The 26955-nt window shown below is 38.4% G+C and overlaps 1 protein-coding gene and 1 pseudogene across 1 annotated transcript in view; one reads left to right on the forward strand and one right to left on the reverse strand.

Annotated features, from left to right (window-relative positions):
- Positions 1-26955, reverse strand: part of ADAMTS12 (ADAM metallopeptidase with thrombospondin type 1 motif 12) — a 153985-nt gene that overhangs the window by 87734 nt on the left and 39296 nt on the right. The window lies entirely within an intron of this gene.
- LOC110595843 lies at positions 18381-18717 on the forward strand (annotated as a pseudogene).

The following is a 26955-nucleotide window of genomic DNA, read 5'->3' on the forward strand; positions in this document are numbered from 1 at the left end:
TGGAAAATATCAAACATTACAAAAATAGAATGGCAAAATGAACCTTCATGTACCCCTCACGCACTTTCAGAAAGTATCAATCCTTGGATAATCTCACTTTATTTACATCCTTCCACTCTCCCCAAACCATGTCCTAAATTATTTTGTGGCAAATCCTAGATATTAGGCAATTTCACCAGTAAATATTTCAGTTTGCATTTCCAAAAACATTGATTCTTAAAAAAAATACAACTACAACATAATTTTACACCTAAATAAATTAACCATAAAATTAACCATAATTCTTTATCTTTATTATCTATTTTGCCAGTGTTCAGATATCTGATTATTTTATTACCTTTTAAATTATATGACTTTTTCTCTACCTTGCTTTTTTCATTTCACATTATATCATGGAAATCACTCCATAGTAGTTTACAGAGATATTTTTAAAAGGCTTTTACTATAAACAAAGCACTGAAGCCTTCCCATGTGAAAAGAAAGCTGTGTTAGCAAGATAAGGATTTGCAGTTTACCATATGATGTTATGGGATATATATAGATAGTAATATGATTTTACAGTGAAGTTGATTAACATATCTATAATCTCACATAATTATTTTTTGTGACAAGAGCAGCTAAAATCTACTTATTTAACAAAAATCCCTAATGTACTAAAATTGTATTGACTTTAGTCCTTATGTTGTATATTAGAGCTCCAAACTGCTATTTTATGTATGATTTTACATATATTTTATATATCTGCTGTTTTGCATCCTTTGACCTACATATTCTCATTTCTTCTCCCTCTCTTCCACCCATGGTGATTACTGTTTCACTCACTCCGTATTTGAGTCCTTTAAAAAAAAACCACATATAAATGAGATCATGCAATTATTTTTCTTTCTGTGTCTGGCTTATTTCACTTAGCTAATGTCCTCCAGATTCATCTATGCTGCAAAAAATGGTAGGAGCTTCTTTTTTAAAAATACCGAATAATATTCCATTTTATATACATACCACATTTTCTTTACCGTTTGTCCATCAAAGAACATTTAGGTTGTTTCCATATCTTAGCTATTGTGAATAATGCTGCAGTTGACATGAGAGTGTAGATATCTTTACAAGGTGGTGATTTCCTTTGTTTTGGATATATACTCAGAGAAGGGATTGCTGGGCCCAATAGTAGCCCTGTTTTTAATTTCTTTAGGAACCTCCTTGTTGTTTGTTATAATGGCTGTACCAATCCACATTCCGATCAAGTATCCTAAGGTTCCTTTTTCTCCACACCCTCACCAATATTTGTTACCTTTTGTCTTTTGGATAATAGCCATCTTTACAGATGTGAGGTGATATCTCATAGTGATTTTAATTTGTATGTGTCTAATGATTAGTGATATTGAGTACCTTTTCACATATGTGTTGGCCATTTGTATGTCTTCTTTTAAGAAATGCCTCTTCACGTCCTTTACCCATTTTTTAATCAGTATGTTTTTCTGCTATTGAATTGTAAGAGTTCTATATACATTTTGGATATTAACCCCTTATCAGACATATGGTTTGCAAATATGTTTTCCAGTCTGTAGGTTGCCTTTTAATTTCATTGATTGTTTCCTTTGCTGTGCAAAAGTTTTTACTTTGATGTAGTCTCGTTTATTTATTTTTGATTTTGTAACATGAGCTTTTGGTGTGCTAACCAAAAAATTATTGCCAAGGACAATGTTGAGGAGTTAACATGTAGATCACTTGTCCATTTTGAGTTGATTTTTGTGTATGAAAAATTTTATTATTTTGCATATAGAAATCTAGTTTTTCCAGCATCATTTCTTGGATAAACTATTCTTTCACCATTATGTTCTCTTGTTGCCCTTATCAAAAATTAGTTAACCATATGTGTTAGAATTTGTTTCTAGGCTCCCTATTTTGTTTCATTGGCATTTCTATTTCTATGCCAGTACCATAATTTTTTGATTACTATAGCTTTGTAAACATAATTTTAAATCAAGAAGTGTGTGCCTCCAAATATTTCTTCTTCAGTATTGCTTTCACTATTTGAGTTTTGTGTGTGTGTGTGTGTGGCTTTATACTATATTAAGATTGTTCATTCTATTTTTGTGAAGAATGTCATTGGGATTTTAGTAAGAATTGTGTTCAGTCTGTTTATTGCTTTGGGTAGCATAGACATTGCAGATGGTTCACTCAGAAGAATCCAAGATACTCAAACATTTCCTGTACTAAGGATAGAGGAGCTATCTCATCATAGAGTCAATAGTAATGGACTTCCTACCTTTGAACTGAATAGGTAGGGCAAAGGGGCAGAAAAGGGAAGGAGACAGGAGACTAGAGAAAGAGGCAGATCTCAGTACCCATGTGGAGCTGAGTAGCTGGGTAGGGAAAAAAAATTATCACCATTCTCTGGCTGCCATTTTGTATTTGTGATTATCCATTAGTAAATTAGTTTTCTTTCTGCTGATGGAGCACACATGCAAACCCGTCCAGATGTTGTTGGACATAATGGGTGGCTGGCATTTATTTAGGTATCTCTGGGACAGGCTAACAATGACCTTGGAAAAATAACTTTATTTTTCTGGGAGTCATTTGTATCTTCTGTAAATAAAGACTGGATTATATAATTTCAAATGTTCCTACAAACACTAACATTGTTTAGATGTTTTTCTATCAAAAATTGAAATCATAGAATTATTCTGGAGTAGTTAAAGCAAAATATCAGGGTTTCACATTTTGCAGGGAACTTGATCATTTTTGGAACTAAGAGCAGTAGCTTTAAACATAAAGCAAGCCGGACTCGGTGGCTCAGCCAGTAATCCCATGCCTTGGGAGGCTGAGGTGAGTGGATTGCCTGAGCCCGCAGGTTCGAGACCCACCTGGGCAACTTGGTGAGACCTCATCTCTACAATAAATCAAAAACTTAACTGGTCATGGTAGCGCGCGCCTGTAGTTCCAGCTACTTGGAAGGTTGAGGTGGAAGGATTGCCGGAGCCCAGCGGCTCAAGGCTGCGGTGGCCGGGAGCGACCACTGCACTCCAGAGTGAGACAGAGTGAGACTCCGACTCAAAAAAAAAAAAACAAAACATAAAGCAGATTGCTCACACTAATCAACTTGTTATCATGTTGGAATATGTTGAAAGTACCACATGAATTGTTTATTACTGAGAATACATGTGTATGGCCTATCCTGGACCTCTTAGAGAAAGACTATAGACAGAGTTTTTTTAAAATATATGTTTATTAAATCATGAGTGTCATTTACACAAGACCTTAAGACAACTGTAAAATAGTTCATTAGTAGAGGAGATAACGAATGTTCTGTAGCCAGTAGAACTGAAGCCAGTTTCAGCTGAGAGAAGAAGTTTCTGTTTGATTGTGGGGTTGGGTTTTGTAAATTATCGAATTATACATTCCAATAGCTAAATATAAGGAAAATTTAGAAAATATAGATTAGGAGAATAATGTCACATTATCATAACACTAATAATAATAATAATACATTACTACATTTATATCTATAGTTATTATAATTTAAAATTTGAATCATATCATATATTGCTTTTTATAGTTAGTAAGTTATGCTAATTTTTTTCTCATCAAATAATATTCCCAAATACTGAAACTGTCTACACAATTTTCCATTGTATGAAGATAACCCAATTGTCTGAGCATTTCCCTATTGTGGGGCATTTACTGTTTTTCCACTTTATGTTTTTTGTACTATAACCAATGTTACTATAATCATCCTGGTAGCTAAATTTTAGTGGATATCCTGGAAATAAAATCCTAGAAATGAAATTGTTATGTCTTAGGTCATACAATTTTTAAAAATTTGGATCTATACTAACAAAATGCTCTCTGAACACTCATGTCATGATCTGTTCCAACCAGATATGGCCTCTCCCCACCTCTGTCCACACTCAATGTCAACTTTAAAAAACTGATATGTGGAAGGCAACATATTTTAGCTAAAATTTTAAATAAAAAGGAATTATTCCCATGGCTCAGCTACTCCAAGTCACATTTTTGTAAAATAAGCAAAAATGTTTCCATCCTTTCTCTAGCTCTGAACTTGCTACACAGATTCTAATTACCCAATTACCACTTTGATTCTCTTACTGAAGAGTTTTCAGTATAATGTATCTCTGTCAAACAAGTCACTGATTACTAGTTCCAACTCTTCATTTAGAAGTGCTGAATTTTAGATTTGCTGAAACTGTCTACTCTCCGTCTAGACTATGATAGTAAAACTTACTATTCTAAACATGTTTGATCAAGATTTAGGTGTCCTCAAGTCATATTCTGTTTTATTTTTACAAATATCCTCTACAATGCTGCTTATGAAAAATAACTGTTATATTTTTCCTTCACACCTGGCCTTCTCTCTATTATTGGAAATCTACACTTATCATTATGGAAAATTCCATCTTTCACAATTACAGAGATCCTATTTCTCTCTTAAATGACATGTTGGGAAATGCCCTAAACCTTGATTGCTTTCTTTTAAATGCTTTGAAAATGAAAAGCCACATGATGCTTCATATGGTCTCTAACCCTGAGCAGCAAATTAACTTCTGAAAGCTCTGTAAGTGGCAGACCACATACATCCTGGGGACATGCAATTGCCCACTTGAGGAGTCAGAGCAGAGAGATCCGACTCCTCACTTTGATTGTATATATAATCTTATTCACTTTCTCCTGGGCCTCAGTTTTCCTCATCTGAAAATGACAGAATTAAATTAAATTCTCTTATCTCTATGATCTTCCCCAAAAGTTTCTAAATTCCCAATGAAAAAGGAATGTATAGACATCAAGTGGGGTTTTTTGTTGTTTGTTTTTTGGCTTTAGTTTAGTTTTGTTTTGTTTCTCACCCTGTTGCCCAGACTAGAGTTCATTACACAAATCACAGTTCACCACAGCCTCAACATCCTGGGCTCAGGTGACCCTTCCATCTTAGCCTCGTGTGTAGTTGGGGCTACAGCACACGCCATCATGCCTGGATATTTTTAAAATTTTTTTGTAAAGATAAGGTCTCACTGTGTTGCCTAGGTTAGTCTTGAACTCCTGGACTCAAGGAATCCTCCCACCTTGGCCACATGAAATGTTGGGTTTACAGGCATGAGCTACCACACCTGGCTGACATAAAGTGTTTTTGTTTTTTAACTTATCAGTTACAAATCAGAGGAGGGTTCAAGCAAAACTTAAAAGAATAGTCAAATCTATGTGTATATATATATTTCTTTGATCCACAAATCAAAAGACACTATGCTTATTACTATTATCATACAAATCAAAAGACACTATGCTTATTACTATTATCATACAGGAGGTCTACAAACTTGGTTGATACTTAAAAGGAGTATTCATCTTACTAAAAATTTTAAATAAGTAAAAGAAAAGCATGGCTCTTAAAAAAAATTAAGAAATATCATTGCATAGCTATTAAATTCAATCAAGGCCTCCTTCAGACTGCCCATAATATTGACCACACTATCTATTCTGGCACTTAATTATATTCAATTGAGAGCTTTTCTCCCCAGGTGGCAATTTCAATTGCCTTCAGGACCAAACCGGTAACATAAATGAGAGAAGCACAGTGGCTTTTATTCTTTCAAAATTGGCACGTGCTTTCTACTTAGAGACATGAAAGATCTTCCCTTTCACAAAGAATTTTGTTTTCTCCCATTTTCATGATATATTTCACACTGTGAGTTTATCTTTTGGTTTTCTCTTTTTAAAAAATGGTTATCTATGAAAAAAAGCAATGTCCCTCAACAATTAGAAAACAAGGCATAGCCGGGCTCGGTGGCTCAGCCTATAATCCCGCGCCTTTGGGAGGATGAGGTGAGTGGATTGCCTGAGCCCGCGGGTTCGAGACCTGCCTGGGCAGCGAGACCTCATCTCTACAATAATTCAAAAAATCAGCCGGGCGTGGTAGTGCATGCCTGTAATTCCGGCTACTTGGAAGGCTGAGGCGGAAGGATCGCCGGAGCCCAGCAGGTCGAGGCTGCAGTGGCTGAGAGCGGCCACTGCACTCCAGTCTGGGCGACAGAATGAGACTCCAATGCAAAAAAAAAAAGAAAGAAAACAAGGCACAAACAAATACAGTGACAAATGGTGACTGCTCCTTGTTGGTGTTAGTGTCAGAAAAAAGACAGGAAATGGTGGGGACTACAGTGACTGGACAGAGCCCACCGCTATGAGGAGGGGAGACTCTGGCTTCACTAGCATGCAAACCTATTGCTGTGAAATGTTCTGGATTTTTTTAGAAAAAAGAACTTTACCTGTTTAGGTACCCATAAGGTTTAGTTTATTTTCAATAGTATATAAACCAAAGAAAATGTTCCATGTCTTTGTGAGTCAGTTTGGGAGAAAGAGTATTGAGGTTCCTTGAATGAGAAGAGTGAGAAGGAAGCATTTGACTGAGACAGGGGTCTCATCTTAGAATCAAAAGATGAGGGTGAATTGGGACAGAAGAGGAACAGCATGAAGAAAAATAATTGATGGATGAGTTGATTACTTTCATTGTGGCAATCATTGTGCAATGTATATGTATTAACTCATCATGTTGTACACATTGAATACATACAATTTTGTTTTGGTTTTGGTTTTGGTTTTTTGAGTTGGAGTCTCGCTCTGTCACCCAGACTGGAGTGGGTCTTCATCCAGAGCAGGGGTAAAGCAGGAAGGAGAGGGCGCTGCTAGCTACCTGAGGAGAGGAGTCCATCAGCTATGCTGACAAATGGCTGTCTAGGGGCAGGCCATCAGTTCAGGAGTACAAATGAAGAAGAAAGGCCCAGCGATGGTGTCTGTGGCTGAGACTGCCTAGATGTTCACCTTCCCATTTCCTCTTTCTAGGCACATGAGACAATTTCCCAGCATTCCCTGCTCTGTTAACATTAACACAGTTATGGCTAGGATGATACTGCCAGACCAGGCCTCTAAAATCTCCTAGAAGATTCTTGACTCACACCTTGATAGCTTTTCAGCAGAGTGGAAAGTGGAAGACTCCAACATGGCACAGCCACATGATGAAGGAGCCTGGATTCCTGAGTGGACACTGGAAGGAGAGCCAAATCTTGGAGTGGAAGCAGCCGCAAGAGATGCTGACCCAGACTGGGCTATGATGTGAATGAGAAACAAAATTTGTGATTAGCCACTAGGATTTGGCAGCTATGTGTTAAAGTAGTTGACAAGAAATTTCTAATATTGAGAGCTCAGGAAAATTAGGGTGGTTTCCTCTATGCCTAACCAAAGATACAGTTTGCAAAATCTTTTCTGCTCTTCAAATGATCAAAGAGCTTACTGTTAAGAAGGTCCCCAGAAACGGTTCCACAAAACCTGCTGGAAATTCTTTTTTATATTAAAGAGTCAAGCCACCTACTGAAATTCAAGACAAATCCTCCTGACCACATGCAAGAGCACAGAGCACCTCAAAGAAACCAGTAAGATGCCAGGAGTTGGATAATACCTATGGAGGTACTGTGGGTTCAAACTCTTCAGAGAGGGAAACTGATCTGCATATATCATTTCACTAGATGAGAAATTTAGCCAGTGGCCAAACTTTGATGACTATATGCCCATGTATAGCCAGAACAATGAATGTTGCAGAAGCTCTTGCCAAGAAGAAAGTCTCAGGATGTTTCAGATGCCACACAAACCCAAAAGGAATTTCTCTTTCAAAAAAAAAAAACAACACCATATGACTCTTAATTAGTTATATTAAACTGTGTGATTGGAATATAGTGCTTTACGATTTTTATCTGATTAGAATTCTTCTTGGTTTCTAAAAAGAAAGATCAGATAACTTGCAATGACTAAATCTAAAAAGTATGAATTTTGCTCAGCAAATGTACTGAGGAAGAAGCAATAATCAATACTATAAAAACTCACTGGAGGTGGGAGTGAAAGTAAGACCAACTGCAAGCAATGCTTTCCATATGAGCTTTTGTCCGACTCTTCCACGAAAGAGCATTTTCAGCAGCATTTTTGTCACACAGGTCTTCAATTATGTAACTAAAAGAGAAAGAGACTCTAAGGCCGAACCAGGCTTGGTCCACAGGATGTGGCTGTGCCAAGTCACCTCTGCAAACTCGATTTGGAAAACTCTATGCTGGAACAGATCCCTACCTTGCCATAGCTGAATAGGCTGGACATACCATTTGACTCAGTTGTGTGAACTGCAGTTAGGAGGTATTAAAAAAAGGCATCTTAAAGATAAAGAAGACCCCACATCTTTAAAATAAAATGTAAAATAATAAAACAAAGAAGATGAAAATACATATTTTCACCTTCATATTTCTAGATGTTTTGTTGGTGATACGAGTTAGGGACACTTCCAAGGGAAGTTAAGAAATAAATTGTTTTTTCTACTTCTTCACTCTGAAAAGTTTAGATTCAATGTATGCCTCTTGATGAGGTCTACAATAGTGTTCTCGGAAAAGAAGAACTTTTCTTACTGAGCCACAGAACTTAAACTTTTAAAAATGACAATCTTCTCTGTGGGGACAAAGAATTCACAGTTCACCTAACTCATCCAGTTAAAAAAAATTGTAATGGAAAAGACAGTGATGATAATACTAGAAACTTTGGGGGAGATTATAGACAAAGGTTTGAGCTATAAGTATAAATAATTCAATGTGTTCTTCTATATGTATATGAAAGGATATAACATGGAGTCAATATACCCAATGAGCAGCTATTTTAACACTGCCTAAATGTTTTTCTGGCAGTTCACTTTAACTAACCCTCTAATCACTAGCTAAGAACAGAACTGGTTTCTCAGAGGTAGGTATTAATAATTGTTTTACAACTCCCTCCCCAGCTTGTTTCGTACTAATTAGCTTTTCTATTTCAAGTACTTGCCTCCACTCATAAGACCCAAGTTAATCTAATCTGTCCTTTGTGACCTTCATGACACAGACAGACCTCAACACTATGGCAGCAATCATGTGACTAACCCACCCATCTGCCTGCCATTCATCACCTGACATCAGTACCTGTGCTTACCTGTCTCCTCCATGATGATGTGAAGCAGATCACCACCCAATCACTTTAATGACCTGCCCCAATGACCTGCCTCCTTCAAAGGGAAAGTTTAAAGGATTCAACTCCAAGTGGCCAGTTGCCGTTGTTGTGTTAAACTCTGGTGTGCCCATGTGATTCTTTGAGCTATGGCTGCCATGTTTCTTGGCTTTGGTCCCCTCCCCTACATTGGGGAGGTGAATCAATCTCTCTCTGTCTCTCTCTCTCTCTCTCTCTCTCTCTCTCTCTCTGTTACTTTCTAAATAAACTATATTTTCCAATCTAACGTCTATGCAATTCTTTGCATCTTTCACGTGGCACTGGATCACTCACACACACACATCCCTACCAGGCCTCACCTAACATTTTTTGCAGGCCTTGCTAGGATTTTTAACCCAACATTTTTGGAGGTCCCACCAAGATATTTAACCTAATATTAATGTATATGTGTATATATGCTTTAAGTCTAATTGTTTGAAAATATATTTCAGAAACATTCTTCAGCTCGTTGGGATGCAGAGGCAGAGAATTGCTTAAGGACAGGAGTTTGAGACCAGCCTAGACTACATAACAAGACCCCCATTTCTAAAAAAACAAAAAATCTTTGTTAAATAGCCAGGCATAGTGGTACGTGCCTGTACTGATACTACTACAGTCATACATATCACCAGTCCTGAGTTACCAGTAGTAACACAGGAGGCTGAGGCAAGAAAATTACTTAAGCCCAGAAGTGCAGTGAGTCATGATCACACCACTGCACTCCAGCTGGGAGACAGAGACTCTGTCTCTAAAAAATTTTTTAAAAAAAAAGAAATATTCTTGATAAAAATTTGTGCCACTACATATTATTCAGTTAACTATGTAAAATAACAAACTAAATTTAAAATAATGAAGCTAAACTATTATTATTTATAATAAAAAAGAATGGCCGCAAATTAAAACAAATATCTAAGTACCATCTTGATGGTAAACTTCTGTCCAAAACCTGCAGAATTGCAACCATTTATGTGTCTGGATGGCAGTGGGACCTCTGCATCATAGGGAAACTGGGCTTCTGAGTAAAATATCAAATTAGAGTCCATAATAATCCCCAGCAATGTACTAATTTTAGTTTATGAATACTAAAATGTAATGACCCTTAATAGCTCACATAATTGGTTGCTATTAAATAGCTCTCAGTCATCCACAAAAATTAAAGTCTATGGAATTATGTGCATCACTTCCTCATAAAGACCTGGCCTCTTTCTCAGCCCATTTGGAGGCTGCTGAAGCCTGACAAGATAGCCTGGGGTAGCACTTTCAGAATCAACCCCGGTGAGACCAAAACCTTGAACACCATCAACCAGGATCAAGTCTTTTAGGGAGGTATGAGTGGGGGAGAGACACTCTGATTTATATTAAAGAAATAAATTAGAAGTTACAGTTGGAACTTTATACTCACAGCTCAGGAAGATTATATATTCTAGACATCTACAATACTAGAATACAAGACCCCAAATGTTTTTCCACTAAATTATTTCTTTAGTGGCAGTCAGGAAAATATGTAGTTCAAGGAATAAGAGCTGAGTTCTGGAGTCATCCCAGAGAAACCAATCTTAGCTTTTCTACTTCTTAGCTGTTTGTCTTTAGATAAATCAGTTACTCTTTCTAAGCTTTAGTTTCCTCATCTGTGAAATGGGAGTAATAGTCATCATTTCTACCTACAGGGTTCTTATGAAGATTAAATGATATAATTCAAGGTTGGCAAACAATGGTCCATGGGCCAAACCCAGTCCAACTGTAATAAACTTATATTGGAACAGAGTCATAGCCATTCATTTATGTATTATCTAAGGCTACTTTCACACAGTAACGGGAGAGCTGAGTCACTGTGATAAAAACTACATGGTCCACGAAGCCTGATATATTTACTCTCTGGCTTTTTACAAAAAATTAATTTTCCAACTGGATATAATCCACATACATTATTTTGTACAACTCATAGCATAAGAACACTTAGGTACTGTTTTCAATGAAAAATTTTGTTTTGGTGACTTATAAAAATCACCTTGTGAATTGTGAGGAGTTACAAAGTAGAACAATTGAAAATGAAAACTAGACTTTGGCACTAGATTCTCAGAATACTTCGTTTCAAAGAAAGGGCCAGGCACGGTGGCTTAAGCCTGTAATTCCAGCACTTTGGGTGGCCAAGGCAAGAAGACTGCCTGAGCCCAGGGGTCCGAGACCAGCCTGGGTAACTTGGTGAGGCTCCAACTCAAAAATAAATAAAATTTTTAAAAAAGAAATATTACTCAGATATATAAATATATAAAATCATTAAGAACAGAACTATCTTGATTGAAGTCATGGTGGGGGAGAGGGACTGTAAAAAGCTACATCATGCATACAAAATTATTATATAGGTACTCCTTAAAACCTGTATAAATTAATTAAAAATATAAAGTCCAAAGTCTGAATGCCAGATGGTTTTTCTTCTCATGTGCTTTCTTATACTCATCTATTTCTCTAGAAAGTCACAAAAGCAACTCATAGCAATAGCTTAAGTTAACTAAATTATTGATATCACTCCTTAAATAAATGAAAGTAAACAGATTTCATGAAACCAAGTCACTTTGGTTTCATGACATAATTTCCTTATCTCATATTTTATACTCCATGCACTTCCAAAAGGACTACCTTGCAAAAAAAAAAAAGCAAGAAAGAGATGGGCAGATGTGGTGCTTGTTTGACAGGTTTTGAGAGTGGACTCAGAGGGAAATCTTGATGTCTTGGGCAGGATCTCTCTTCTGTACAGTGAGATGGTAGCATTTTTTACTCCAAGCCAAGAACAGTCCTAGCAGGAAATAATGCAGAAGAAGCTTGGGCACCCAGAAGGCCAGGAAAACAGCCCCAGGCTGGGAGGACCTGGAAAACGTTACCGAAAGTCTACTCTCCAAAGCCAGTGGTGAACAGCATCAGTCCCATTCTCAGAAAAAATGCACCTGTTATACTTGGCAGGCTGTGGGAAACAGATGAGGCAGCCTGACACAGTCAAATCACCCACAAGAACATGGTGTTTCTGTGGTGTTTGATACACTTACTTCAGATAGATAAGCCTAAGCTGGCTTCCTCTACAGCAAGAACTGCCTGTACTCATTATATTCATACCAATATCAGGTTCCTTGTGGTGCATACTCATCATATATTTATTCCCAGACCAAATCAAGGTTTAACTTGAGGATGAAATCTTTGCAGGCTATGAATTCTATTTTCCAGAAGGCTATGATTTTTTAAATGATCACATTAATGAACAAATAAATGTAAAGCTCTTTCCTAAAGATCAAAGACACTGAAAGGAAAAATATCCGATCCCCAGGTCAGTGTGGTAAGCAGGCTTCCAAGATGGCTCCCAAGATTCCCAGCTCCTGGAGTAGTAGGCACACCTTCTTCCAGTTATTCAGTGGAACACTAACCTACGTGTTGTGTGAAGGGATTATGCTGGTGTAAGTAAGTTTCCAAATAAGTTGACCTTAAAATAGGTAGATTATCAGGATGGCCATAAACTAATCATATGAGGTCTTTAAAAGCACAGTTTTAGCCGGGCTCGGTGGCTCAGCCTGTAATCCCATGCCTTGGAAGGCTGAGGTGAGTGGATTGCCTGAGCCCGCGGGTTCGAGACCTGCCTGGGCAACTTGGCAAGACCTCATCTCTACAATAAATCAAAAAATCAGCCGGGTGTGGTAGCGTGCGCCTGTAGTTCCAGCTACTTGGAAGGCTGAGGCGGAAGGATCGCCAGAGCCCAGCAGGTCAAGGCTGCGGTTGCTGGGAGCAGCCACTGCACTCCAGTCTGGGTGACAGAGTGAAACTCCAACTCAAAATAAATAAATAAATAAATAATAAAATAAAAGCAGAGTTTTTATGCAATTCTTCCCAAATCATTTTACAAAGCTAATATCACACTGATACCCAAACAGGGTAAAGATCCAACAAAAAAAGAGAACTACAGGCCAATATCCCTTATGAACAAAGATACAAAAATTCTCAACAAGATTCTAGAAAATCGAATCCAAAAATGCACCTCAAAAAATCATCCACCATGGCCAAGTAGGTTTCATCCCCAGGATGCAGGACTGGTTCAACATTCACAAGACCATAAATGTAATTAAACACATCAACAGATGTAAAAATAAGAACCACATGATTATCTCATTAGATGCAGAAAAAGCTTTTGATAAAATCCAGCATCCCTTCTTGATAAAAACCCTCAAACATCTAGGTATAGAAAGAAGGAACATACCTCAAAATAGTAAGTGCCATCTACGATAAACCCACTACTAACATACTGCTATATGGACAGAAGCTGGAAGCATGTCTCCTGAAAAGTGGAACAAGACAAGGCTGACCACTCTCACACTTCTTGTTCAACATTGTGTTTAAAGTCCTCACTAGGGCAATTAGACAAGAGAATAAAATCAGGAGTATCCAAATAAGAAGAGACAAAGTCAAGTTATCCCCCTTTGCTGTCAATATAATCCTATACCTTGAAAATCCAAAAGAGTCTGTCAAAAACCTGCTTGCACTGATAAAGGAGTTTGGCAAAGTTTCAGGATACAAAATAAATGTGCAAAGGACAGTTGCATTCTTATACACAAAAAAACAAGCAAGCAGAGAACCAAATAAAAAGCACAATCCCATTCACAATAACCACAAAAAAAAATGAAATACCTCAGCATCTTCCTAACCAGAGAAGCCAAAGACCTTTACAATGAGAACTACAAAACACTGCTCAAAGAAATCCAAGAAGACACAAACAAATGGAAAAATATTCCATGCTCATGGATAGGAAGAATCAACATTATTAAGATGTCCATCTTACCAAAGGCAATCTACACATTAAATTACCAACATCATTCTTCTCTGACCTGGAAATGACAATACAGAAATTCATATAGAAACATAAAAGAAAACGAATAGCCAAAACAATCCTGAGCAAAAGAAACAAAACAGGAGATATCACACTTCCAGACTTCAAACTTTACTATAAGACTACAGTAATCAAAACAGCCTGGTATTGGTACAAGAATAGGCATATAGACCAATGCAACGGAATAGAGATTCCGGAAGCAAAGCCTCAATTTCTCAACCAACTCGTCTTCAACAAAGCCTCCACTACCAACCACTGGGGAGAGGAGAACCTATTCAGCAAACGGTGCTGGGAAAATTGGCTGATCACATGCAAAAGATTGAAACAGGACCCCTACCCATAACCATAAACAAAAATTAATTCTAAATAGATCAGAGACCTAAACGTAAAACCACAAACTATAAGAATCTTAGAAAACGCAGGAGACACCCTTATGGAAATTGGAACTGGCAACCAATTCCTGATCAAAACCCTAAGTGCCCACAACATAAGAAATAAGATAGATAAGTGGGACCTCATCAAACTGACAAGATTCTGCAAAGCAAAAGAAACTATCAAGAGAGCAGGGAGGCAGCCCACAGAATGGGAAAAAATATTTGCCTTCTGTATATCTGACAAAGGTCTAACAACTAGGATATACAAGGAACTCCAATGCACCGAAAGGAAAAAAACAAACAGCTCCATTAAAAAGTGAGAAAAAGACATGAATAGACACTTCTCAAAAGAAGATATACGGGCAGCCGACAGACACATGGAAAAGTGCTCAGTCTCACAAATCATCAGAGATATACAAATCAAAACCACATTGAGATACCACCTAACCCCTGTAAGAATGTCCATTATTAATAAAACAAACAACAACAGATGCTGGCAAGGATATGGAGAAAAAGGGACGCTTCTAGACTGCTGGTGGGAATGCAAACGAGTGCAACCTCTTTGGAAGACAGTGTGGCGATTTCTGAAAGAACTAGAAATTGACCTTCCATATGACCCAGCAATCCCCCTATTGGGAATATACCCAGAAGAATGCAAATCATTCTGCAAAAAGATACCTGCACACACACATGTTTGCTGCAGCTCTATTCACAATAGCAAAAACATGGAACCAACCATGCTGCCCATCGAAGCTGGACTGGATTTTTTAAAAAGTGGTACATATACACAATGAAATATTATGCAGCCATAAAGAAGGACAAACATATGGACTTCACAGTAACTTGGATGAATTTAGAGTCTACCATACTCAGTGATCTATCACAGAAACAAAGAACAGAGTACCATATCTTCTCACTCATAAGCGGACCTTGAATAATTATCATAATATATCATAATACTATAAGAGAGGAATTGGCAGTAGTGGGAAAATGCCAGGGGAGGGAGGAGTACACCTTATCAACAAGGGTACCAGCTTAATGAACATTTGCATACCTAACTCTGAATTATACCCACATCTTTAAAATAAAAATAATAAAAATTAAAATTAAAAAATAATAAACAAATAAAAGCAGAGTTTTTCCCTGGCATAGTGGGTCATACTTATAATCCCAGCACTTTGGGAGGCAGAGGGGAGAGGACTGCCTGAGTCCAGGGGTTCAAGACCAGCCTGAAAAATTTGGCAAGACCTCATCTCTACAATAAATCAAAAAAATTAGCCGGGCATGGTGGTGCGCACCTGTGGCTCCAGCTACTTGGAAGGCTGAAGAGGAAGGATCACCTGAGCCCAGCAGGTTGAGCCTGCAGTGGCTGTGAGCATGCCACTGCACTCTAGCCTGGGTGACAGAGTAAGACTCCTACTCAAATAAATTAATTAATTAAAGCAGGGAGTTTTCTCTAGTTGGTCACGAGGGAAGAAAATAGCATCAGGAAGCATAAGAGAATCATGTGTCATTACTTGCTTGAAGAAGAAGAGGTGGGGGAAGTCACACAGCAAGAAATGAAAATAACCTCTAGAAGTTGACCGTGTCCCTTCTTTATTCCTCAAGGAAACTGGGATCTCGGTTCTACAGCTGCAAGAATCTTAGCTTAGAACAAATTTCTCTCCACAGTCTCTCAAGGAGAACTCAGTCCAGCTGGCACCTTGATTTCAGCCTGTGCTACTCTGTGCAGAGTATCTAGTCATGCTGTGCCAGATTTTTGACCCATAGAACTGTGAGCTAATAAATAGGTGTTACTCCAAAATTGCTAAGTTTGTGGTAATTTACTATGCAGCAATAGAAATCTATTACCGCAGCAAACTTCCTTTTATCCCCACTTCCCTGTCTTACTCTCCTTTACACATAGGCAAACCCCTCTTTTGTGCTTGACATGTATCCTTGAATTTGGATATCCTCTTGGAAAAATATACATAAAACATATTTCCTTGTTTTGTTTATGTAGCTTAGTGTATATCAATAGTATTATGTCATAAATACCATGATATTTATTGCCTTTTTCTCAGATATTCTTGTTAACATCTATCCACTTGCTGTGAGTATATCCACTGAGTGTCTTCTAAATGCAGCCAAATTGTTCACAGTATGTATTTACTACATTTTTATTTACGCATTTTTCTAAGTTGGTCATCAATTCCCTGTACAAAAATCAGCACTGTGATAACTTCCTCATGATCTCTTCTAAGAATTCCTCCAGGGAACAGGAATAGGACAGTTGGGTCACAGGATATATGAGTACTTAATTTGACTATGCAATATCAGATTTATCATTCAAATCACTCCAGGCTATTCCATTGGCAGTGCAAGAGGTCCTGTTTTCTATCTCTGCCAAGATTTGCCATTACTAACTTCTAGTATTTGTCCATCTTCTGAGTATAAAGCAACATTTAATTCCTTTAACTTGCATTTCTCTGAATCAATGAGTTTGAGTATCACTTCATATATTTATGAACCACTTTAGCTTCTCCTTTTGTGAAATGCCTACTCATATACTTGCCAATCTTTCTTCTAGATTTCCCATCTTTTGCTTATTGATTTCTAGAATGTTCTTGTGACTTTTAGATACCAGACTCTTCTGATATCTCCCATCGTGATATCTGTTAACTCAGAAATCCTTAATTTTATAAATCATATTTTTCATTCATTTCCTTTATAATTTGTGCTTTGTTGCATCTTTATTTTAAAATATGTTCCTACCACTAAGTCAATAAATTATTATCCTGTGTATTTTTATTGGCTTCATATTTTTACCTTTCACATTACAGGCCTTAAATTACCCAGTGTCCATATGTGTTTGTTTGTTTGTTTGTTTGTTTGTTTGTTTTTAGGGCTGTAGGGTATAAGTAGGGTTGACTACATACAGGTTGCATGCAGGTGAAGTTTGGGCTTCTAACTGGTCCTCTGAACCCCTGCAGGGTATGTTTGTATAAGACCCTCTAGTTTTTGTTTTCTCCGTATTGTAAGCCAGTTTTCTTAACACTATCTGCTCAACAGTTCACCCTGAGTAGAGGTCAGATGAGGAATATGTACATGGGTTGGGCTGGGCAACCAATGTGATTCTATCCTCTTGTAGAAGAGGGTAAGATCAAGCTCTTGTTTGTAGAGAAGAGGTAAAGGAAGTGTCTGTTCCAGTGGCTACTGTCCTAAACATCCTTTTGGCCTCTGTGCTATAATTACTAATCCCTGATTTATCTTCTTTTATTTAGAAAGTGGGGTCTTTTTTCCATTTGGAGAGTAGGAGAGAACGGGTCAGGCTGTCACGCACCATGTTAGCCCTGGTGATGTTAGTAGCTGGCATTAACCACACTTCTCTGGATGTGTTCCCCTCCCAATACATGCCCATCCCATCTAGAAATCTCTTTCATCACAAAATGGATGAGGTACAATGAGGTAAACAGACGGTACACTTTGTAAGGCTACCACACACCATTGATGGCAGAAGAAACCATTCAGAGGCTCACACGTGCAAGCTGTGCTGCCCCTATGCTGACATCCCTGAATGTAAAATGAGCAAAGACTCCCAGGCCTGCTTCAGGACTTGGTCTCAGGGCTGGGGCATCTTGATCTACCTGATCAGCAAGATTTTGACCAGACATGACTTTTCATTGCCTACTTTAAACTCACTGTTTTAATGCTTTGAGGGAAAGCTTATCCCATTACTCTTCTCACAGGCCAGGACGTTCCCTCCCCACATTTCCAAAGCAGCACACAACCAGCTGCCTGCTATGACCACTCCCTTCAACGTCTAATTCAGCCTGGAAGTTCAGAAATGATTTCCCAAGAACTGCATAGAAGGAGGATCTGACCATTGGCCTTTGGGCTGCCCCTGCCTTCTTTAACCCCCTTGGGTCTTAATAATTAATTCCTCCTGAGGCATGTTGTTTCGTGGGCCTCTCTGTTCCCTTGAACTCACTTTCTGGAAACAATTCCCCTACACAGCTAAGAGCAGATTCCACTGAACTAAGCAGACATGGACAGCAAATACAAAGACTCCCTTAAAATGGTCCTTTCCGGGTCTCGGCTGCAGAAGCGAGATGACAAGGGAAACGTCATCGTTTGGAAAGCGTCGCAATAAGACACACATGCTGTGCCACCACTGTGGCTCTAAGGCCCACCACCTTCAGATGACAACCTGCAGCAAATGTGGCTACCCTGCCAAGCGCAGGAGAAAGTATAACTGGAGTGCCAAGGCTAAAAGATGAAATATCACTGGGATTGGTCTGATGAGGCACCTAAAAATTGTGTACTGCAGACTCAGTCATGGATTCCATGAAGGAATAACACCTAAACCCAAGAGGGCAGCTGTTCCAGCATCCAGTTCTTCTTAAGAATTTCAACAATTAGTCATGCAGTAAGTGTTCTGGTTTTAAAACCATTTTAAAAAATGGTCCTTTCCAGTCCCACTCTAATGTCCACCAGCCTTCCTCAAATCATAAAGAATTCAGTCTCTCTGTACTGAGGAATCCATCTAACACCAGAGACTGGAAAACCCAGGTCCTCCCAGGGAAGGCAAACAACCTCGGGACTCCTTAGTGACATTCGGAGATCCCTTTCCATAAACTTCTTGGTCAGCCTATAGCTCCGACTCAATAAAATGTTAGAATCCTGAGCCCTAACATATGAAGAAAGGGAGACCAGACAACCCAGACTGGAAGACGGGTCAGGGTTACCAGATAGAAATTAAATTCAGGATTTACAATTTGAAAAGAGGGAGCCATTTCTAGCAATTCTGTGGGAATGAGGCTCCAATGGATTAAAGAAGAAAGGGAGTGGAACAACTTCGAAGAGAAAATGAAGGCTCTATAAGGAAATGAATGAAATGGCCCAAGAAGCAGTCCTAAGGTCCACAGTGCAGCCTGGAGGTTAGAGCAAAGAGGTGAATGAGGTGATGGGGGTGGGGGAAGGAGCTAGGACAACTGGAATACAAATTTGATCTATATCATGATTTTATATACAGCCAGCCCAATTGCATGATTAGATTTATAGTCAAAAGAGAAGATCATCAGAAAGTGATCAGCCTACCAAGAGAGCAGCTGGTTTATATAAAATACAAAAATGGTCTGGGGGCTGGGAGCAACAACCTTAAAGTCAGTAGTTAAAGAATTCTGGCTTTTCTTCCGTTTCTGCAAAAGAAGCCCATATTACAATAGTTGGCAGTTGCTAATTTGATGCCTCTGGTTCCTGATTTAATTCCATTTTCAAAATGAGTTCCATCATGGCTATACTACAAACAGACTCTTCACTTAGGTAGTACAAAATTATGTACAAACACACACGAGACTCAATAAGACATGCTGGAAACAGAGAGGAAAAGAATTTCAATACTACTAGGAGAAAACAATAGAGAGTATTGACTATGTTCCAGACATTCTCTTAAGCATGTCACATATATTAACATATTGAATACACACCCTATGAACTAGCTACTACTTATATCTCCTTTTTTTAATTTTTTTTTCTTTTTGAGTTGGAGTCTCACTCTGTTGCCCAGGCTGGAATGCAGTGGCATGCTCACGGCCACCCCAGCGTTGACCTGCTGGGCTCAGGTGAACCTTCCTTCTAAGTAGCCGGAACCACAGGAGCACACTACCATGCCCGGCTAATTTTTTATTTATTGTAGAGATGAGTCTCGCCAAGTTGTCCGGGCAGATCTCGAACCCACAAGCTTAGGCAATCCACTCACCTTGGCCTACCAAAGTGCTGGGATTACAGGCTGAACCACCAAGCCTGGCTATATCTCCTAATTAAAGATGACTTCATTGAGGCATATGGAGACTGAATATCTTGTCCAAGATTATACAATGAAAAAGTAACATAATCTGGTTCCAGAATCCACCACTAAAATCACTCTGTTATACTGCCTCTTAAACTATGGTGAGTTACCTGCCCAGCAAAAATAAACACTGATCTTAAATCTAGCTTTCCTGTGAAAGGTTCTTCACATCAATTAGCCCAAACAGCAGTCTAGCTGCTAAAGGCAAATATTTTGCTTGACACATTTGTTTTGTAGGTGCTAAAAGCAGAAGGTGCATTATTGGATCTGATTGAAGGGTTCTGCTTCCATCTTCCAGTTGGTCTTCATCCTGAATGATCCCTCATTCCTCAAGCCATATAGATTGTGACAAGCTCAATCCACATTCACTGTGCTGCTTAATTACTGGTAAGTGAAATTAAGCTGGCTCCTTTTTATTCTGGCTTTTCATAATTATTATCCCTCCTGCTTTCACAGGTAACAAAATATATTGCCATGGTAAATGACTATCTTCCCAAGATGAAAACTCCAGGTGACAGAGACAGTCACAAAAGTTCTGCTTCCATGGCCAAGACCATGGGAAGTGGGTAAATCCTCTCAAGGACTTCCTGATGCTCAGGGAGAGTCCTGCCAGGAATTATAAAACAAAGAGAGTAACCATTAGAAGACAGAGGATTCACAGTGTTCCTGCAAGGTAGCTGGTTCCAAGCACAATCCACCTCCCTCCCACCTCACCTTCTGAAGACTGCAGTATTTTCTGCAGGTTTCAGGCACTTAGTTCAAGTGATCACCAAGACTGTCACTCATGACACATTGTTAAAACTATCGGGTGGGTTTAAATGGAAGACAGGGAGAATAGTATCAGCAGTTTGCTCTCCAAAGATAAAATCTGAGACTGTGGGAGGATGTACAGGTTGGTGATTGGAATAATTACTAGAAACAGGGTCTCTCATTCATTTCCAAGTTGTGTCCCAGACTGTGTGAATTTCATCAAACTCCACAAGCTCAGGCCATGCTTCGATTTCCCTCATCTGCACTATATAAACAATAGCCATCTAACTATTCACCTTTGCAAGGAGAGCAAACTAATAAATAAATGAACATTTTGTGAGAAAACAAAACTAAAAACCTTTGGGTACAGGCACCATACATCTATTTAAAGTTACAATATGAAAACCAGAAACAATCAATGTAGTTGGAATTTTCTCAAATGTAAAATAGAAACTCCTCTTCTTGTATTCAGATTTAAATTGAGTTCCATTCAACTGGTGTGCAGACAAATGTGTTTAGGCATTAACAACTCTGCAACACACATTATGTGTACAATCTCTACCACCTGGGATGGCGTGTGCTCGGAAACAGAATTTCCACTCCACACTGGTGGGGTGGTGTTTTTCCTTGGCAAAGTTTGGTTTGGAGACCATGATACAACAATGGTTTATTTGAAAGGATGGTTACAAAAGAGCTGTACTTCCCCTTCTTTAACTATACTTACATTTTGCTTCCAGTTATGTCAATGTAAACATAAAGCTCATTCCTTCTGACTCTCACATATGCACCAGAGACAACCGTGAAAGGCAGGGACCAGACTGAAAAATTGGCCTGACATCAAAAAGTGAAAGGAACAAAAGATGACTTTCTTATTTATCTTTCCTTTGCATTTAATGTTTAAATTCAGTCAATATCACCCCTCTTATTAGTACAGATTCCAGGAATACCTTTGTTTCTCTCTAATCATAGATCTTCCAGGAGCACAATAGCTATGAATGTCTCCATGAAATAAAAGCAAAAGGTGTAATCTTTATCCCCATTATTTCATAAGGCACAATTAGTAATTAGTGGTAATTAGTTACAAGATAAAGATGAATAACTAGGGTTATGATGTAATGAGAGAGGAGAAAAAAAATATTTCTGTTCAAAAAACCTTGTTCCAGAAAGTTCCAAGTATGCTTCAGATTGCATAGCTGTACTTGCTTTTTGAGTTCATAAGTTGCTGTGTAAAATTGGCTTCATTGGACTTAAGTTCAAAAGATCAAGCTATGACAAGCATTTCTGCATCTGTGACTGGGCAGATACACAACAAGGATACACAATGTCATAGTCATTGCTATGTGAATTCTCACAGCTGCCTCTTCAGAGAAGCTCAGGAATTCATCATCTATATCACTCTTTTCAGAAACAAAAAGTAATTTATTTTTACCTTTCAAGGACTAGTCCAAAGTCTATGTCTTTTTTTAAAAAATCCCCCTAGAACACTTCAGCTAAAATATCTCAAGCTTTATTATTCAGATATAAAAGGTGCATTTGACTGAAGGTAGTACAGACATTCAATGAAGCCTTTTGTAGCCAGAAAAATTAATTTACAAAAAAATTCAACAACATGGGGAACTCGTATGATAAAATATCAAATAAAAAATAGGATTCAAAACTATGCATTTATGAGAGGGACACCAAAAAAACCCAAAATTATCTTTTAGCGGGCAGGTACCTTGTAGTACAGGCTTCTGCCACTAAGTAAGTTTTGTAGGAACCTACTGGCATCAGTGTATCAGCTAGCATTGTGAAAGGCTGTGTTCAGTTTCTGTGAATTCTTTTTTGGAGATTCTTTCATCACATTTGCTCATTTCACAATGGGCGATTTACAAGGGCACCTGCCCACAACACTGAGTATTCAGCAGTTTTTAACCAAAAACAGCATGACACCCTGTCCCTACCCTCTATTCACCCGATCTTGCCCCAAGTAAATTTTGTTTATTTCCCTGGAAAAAAGTCCTCAAAGGGAAATGTTCTGCTGACATAGAAGAGGTGAGACAAAAAAAAGGCAGAAGCACTAAAAAGTATCAAAATTAACCAGTTCAGAAACTGTTTTGAGCAGTGGAAAAAGCATCTTGATAGGTGTATGGCATCAAAAGGAGAGTACTTTGAAGGTGACTGAAATTTAAACATGTAAGAATAAATACACAATTTTTTTATAAATAAATTCTGGTTTTTAGGGGGAATCCCTCCTCATAAAATGGTATAAATTATAACTATACATGATAGAAAAAGTGAGACTATAGTAGTTTGGCAGCATTACTAGCACATAACAAGATACCACCACAGATTGAGTGACTTTAAAAAGCAGAAATTTATTTTCTAACAGTTCTGGAGGCTGGAAATTTGAGATCAAAGTGTAGGCAGCGCTGGATCCTTCTAAGGGCTGTGAGAGAATAGCCTGCCCCAGGTCTAGATCCTTGGCTTATAAACTGCTGTCTTCTTGCTGGGTCTCATCTTCCCTCTTTGTGCTTCTGTGTCTAAACTTCCTCATCTCATAAGGACAACAGTCATATTAGATTAGGGTCTCATTTTAACTTGTTTACCTCTTCAAAGACACTATCTTCAAATACAGTTACATTCTGAGGTACTGGGGGTAAGGACTTCAACATGAATTTTTAGGGGGACAGAATACAGTCCATAACAGGAACTAAATACATAGAAGTGTTTTCGTGGTGGGGTAAAGGGTGATTTTCATTTTTCTCTTTATGAGGAGTATTTTATACTCCACAATAAGATGTGTTATTTTTATATTTAGAAAAAGCAATAAAACATATTTTTAAAACAAGTTTTTAGCATTCTTGAGGGTTTCCTTCAAAGCCACATTCTTAAAACAAGTTAACTGCCAGGTATGTGTCAGGGAATGACCCACTCCTCACTCAGGAACCCTTGACCGTCTGTGAACTCCGATTGCATTCCAGAAGGCCAGGTGCCCTCCCTTTCTATGAAACTTCGCTGGAGGAGTCAGACATTAGAACCCATCTTCCACCAAAGTCAGATCTTTCTTTCTTAAGCTCCCCCACATACATTTCACCCAAGTTCCTGGGCAGATATGAATTTAGGACAGATGTCACCAGTGTCCTGGAGGATTAGAACATTGTGTTCCAACTGTGTCTACACGCATGCTGGTGTTGGCCAAAAGTTCTCCTTTCAAATGCCTTATGAAAAATATACACTTAGGTCACAAATAAGAGGCCTGAGTGAGTTCTTAATGACAGTGCTGGAAAACCGCACTGATTCTGACCCAGCTAATATCCTTGGGAACCAAGGAGTCCCAGTGGCACTTGGAGAGAAGGAGAAGCAAGAAAGAAGCAGGAACGTTACCAGACCCTGTGACAACACCTGCCAAGTAATATCAATAGAATATAAATATCAGTATTCTCCATAACCCAGGAATGTTGCTAAATATCTTTCAAATACTATCCCTTTAAAATGAAGTCAATTGTATTGTTTACAAATGAGAAAACATTACTTGTTCCCTTAAACTATACAGCTAATAAATGGCCCAGTCAGGACTGGACTCCAAGCCCATCTCCAGAGTCCTGGTTCCTAAGCTCCCTGGACCCCAGGACCATAGACTCCACAAAGGAAGGAGGGCCATGTCTGTTCTACTGTATCCTCAGGGGAGTTCACAATAAGTATTTGTTGAATAATGAAAGAACAAAACCAAATTAGCTTCATTTACTAAGAACCCACAGTGCCAAGTAAGGTCTTGTCAAGCATTATCCCTAATTCTTTTTTTAAATGGTGATTTAATAAATATCATTTATTTTCAGCACTTGAAGTTGTATTACTTGGTATTTGAAACTTTCTCTGTCCTTGTGAAAAAAACACATTTTCCAAAGTGGCCTACTTCTTTTTTTTATTTTAAAGATGTGGGGTACAAATCAGGATTAAGTATACAAGTGGTCATAGTACAGGTAGAGTTTGGGCCTCCCTTTGGTCCCTACTTTGCCTGATTTGAGATTAGGTACCGTTATTGATGCTATGTTCTTCCCAACTCTTCCCCCTACCCCTTGCAGTGTTCCACTACTGCCAATCCCTTTCTTATAGTATTATAGTAAATGTTCAGGGTCCGCTTATGAGTGAGAACATGTGGTACTCAGTTCTTTGTTTCTATGATAAATCATTGAGTATTATAGACTCTAAATCTAATTATCCCTAATTCTTACACGGATTTTGCAAAATCAGTAGTGATGTCTTATTCCATCCAGGCTACTATAGCAAAATATTAAAAACTCGGTAGCTTATAAACATTTAAAATTTATTTATCATAGTTCTGGGAGCTGGGAAGTCCAAGATCAAGGTGCCAGCAGATTCATCATCTGTTGAAGGCCTGTTTCCTGCTTCACAGATGGCATCTTCTTACTGTACCCTCACATGGTAGAATGACTAGCTAGCTCTCTGGGGGCTCTTTTATTTATAAGGGCACTAATCACTTTCATGAGAGCTCCTCTTTGTGACCTGATCACCTCCCAGGGCCCCACTTCTTAATACCATCACTTTGAAGGTTAGGATTTTCAAATATGAACTTTGGGGAGACAGAAACATTCAGACCACAACAATTATTATCCCACTTGCAGAGTTAGAGCTGAGATAACTGAAGCTTAGAGAAATTAATTATGTGCAAAGTTCTCAGGATTGAAAAATACAGGGCATATGCAATTTTCTGCCCTAGTAGAATTTATTAACAAATTGAGAACAACAGTCATCTATCTATCTATGTATCTCTCTTTCTCTCTCCCCCTCGGCTGTTTATACAGAGACTCAAATGAGAGATACAGGCAACATGTGCTCAGAAGCTCAGCACAAATATAAATGTTACTGGTTTTGTTCTTGTTTTTATGAAGTCTACATCCCCAGTACATTAAATTATCACAAAGCATTCCTTCAAGTGAAAAAGTCTGGTGAATGTGAGCTCAGTATCTGGAAACCAGATTCATGGCCACTACTGGAGAGGAAAGAAACAGAAAAAAAAACAGAATGAAAAAGAATGAAGTGAAGCAGAGACTGACCTAGTGCTCAGCAGACTCTCAGAGGAGGTGACAGGTCAACTAAGAACTGAAGGGCAAGAAGGACCTGTTACACAAATAATGAATGCTCTGGCCAGACAGAAACCTTTACATAGGCCAAGGGAGGGGAGGAGCGGGCACCCAGGTCATCTCTGGCCTCTGAAGGAGTTCGGCTTTTAACCTGAGAATAAAGGAAACCCCTGGGGGGCTTAAGCATGCCAGACAAGCCCCAATGTATGCTTTAAAAAGGTCTCCCTGGATGTTCTGTGTAGAAAGACTTATAGGAAGGAATGAGACCAAATTAGAGATGGGAACTGGGCTAGAGTGGGGGAGTGGACAGACATGGACATGAAATGTACTTTGAAAATCCAGTCCACAGGATTATAGATGGTCTGTGCGGCGGAGTCCATCTATTAGGGGAGAGGGCTCAAATCTCTCTTGCAGTAGGCTAGCCTGAATCAAGTTGCTGCTTTACATTACCTATTCCAGATACTATGCAGTTTGAGAAAGTCATCATAAGAGTCCTGCTCACCACACCCGCATAAATAAACAAATTCCTTTTGACAATCTACCACTTAGTTCTACCAAAAAATACTTGAAAAGAGTCCATTTCTTGTTAAAAAAAAAAATCTGACCCCATAGGGTAGGGAATGTCTTTGTTTCTAGCTGAATGGAATTCCTGAACTTAAAGAGCACTTTCCAGTAACTTCCTAGCATCTTCAGTGACTTTCCTGGTTGGAACTTCTTGAAACGTATATTTATTTTGTGAAAGAAAGCTTGAAAGAATGTGTGGAATATGACAATAGCAAAACCAAGGGGACAGATCAACGACAATGAATATCTGGATCCAATCATTGAATTACTCAGGGAACACTTCTTACAGTCAGAACACCTGAGATAATTAATTATTGAAAGAAGTTTCACTTTAACTTCTTACCAGAGAAACAGATTTCTTACTGAGCAAAACCTGTCTTTTCAAAAACGTTTAGAAGTTTAAAAATTGTAGGCAATAGAGGAAGGATACAATAAAGA

The sequence above is a fragment of the Carlito syrichta genome, unplaced genomic scaffold (genome assembly GCF_000164805.1).
Source record: "Carlito syrichta isolate Samal-C Ts95f unplaced genomic scaffold, Tarsius_syrichta-2.0.1 Scaffold304682, whole genome shotgun sequence".
NCBI classification, from domain to species: Eukaryota; Metazoa; Chordata; class Mammalia; order Primates; family Tarsiidae; genus Carlito; species Carlito syrichta.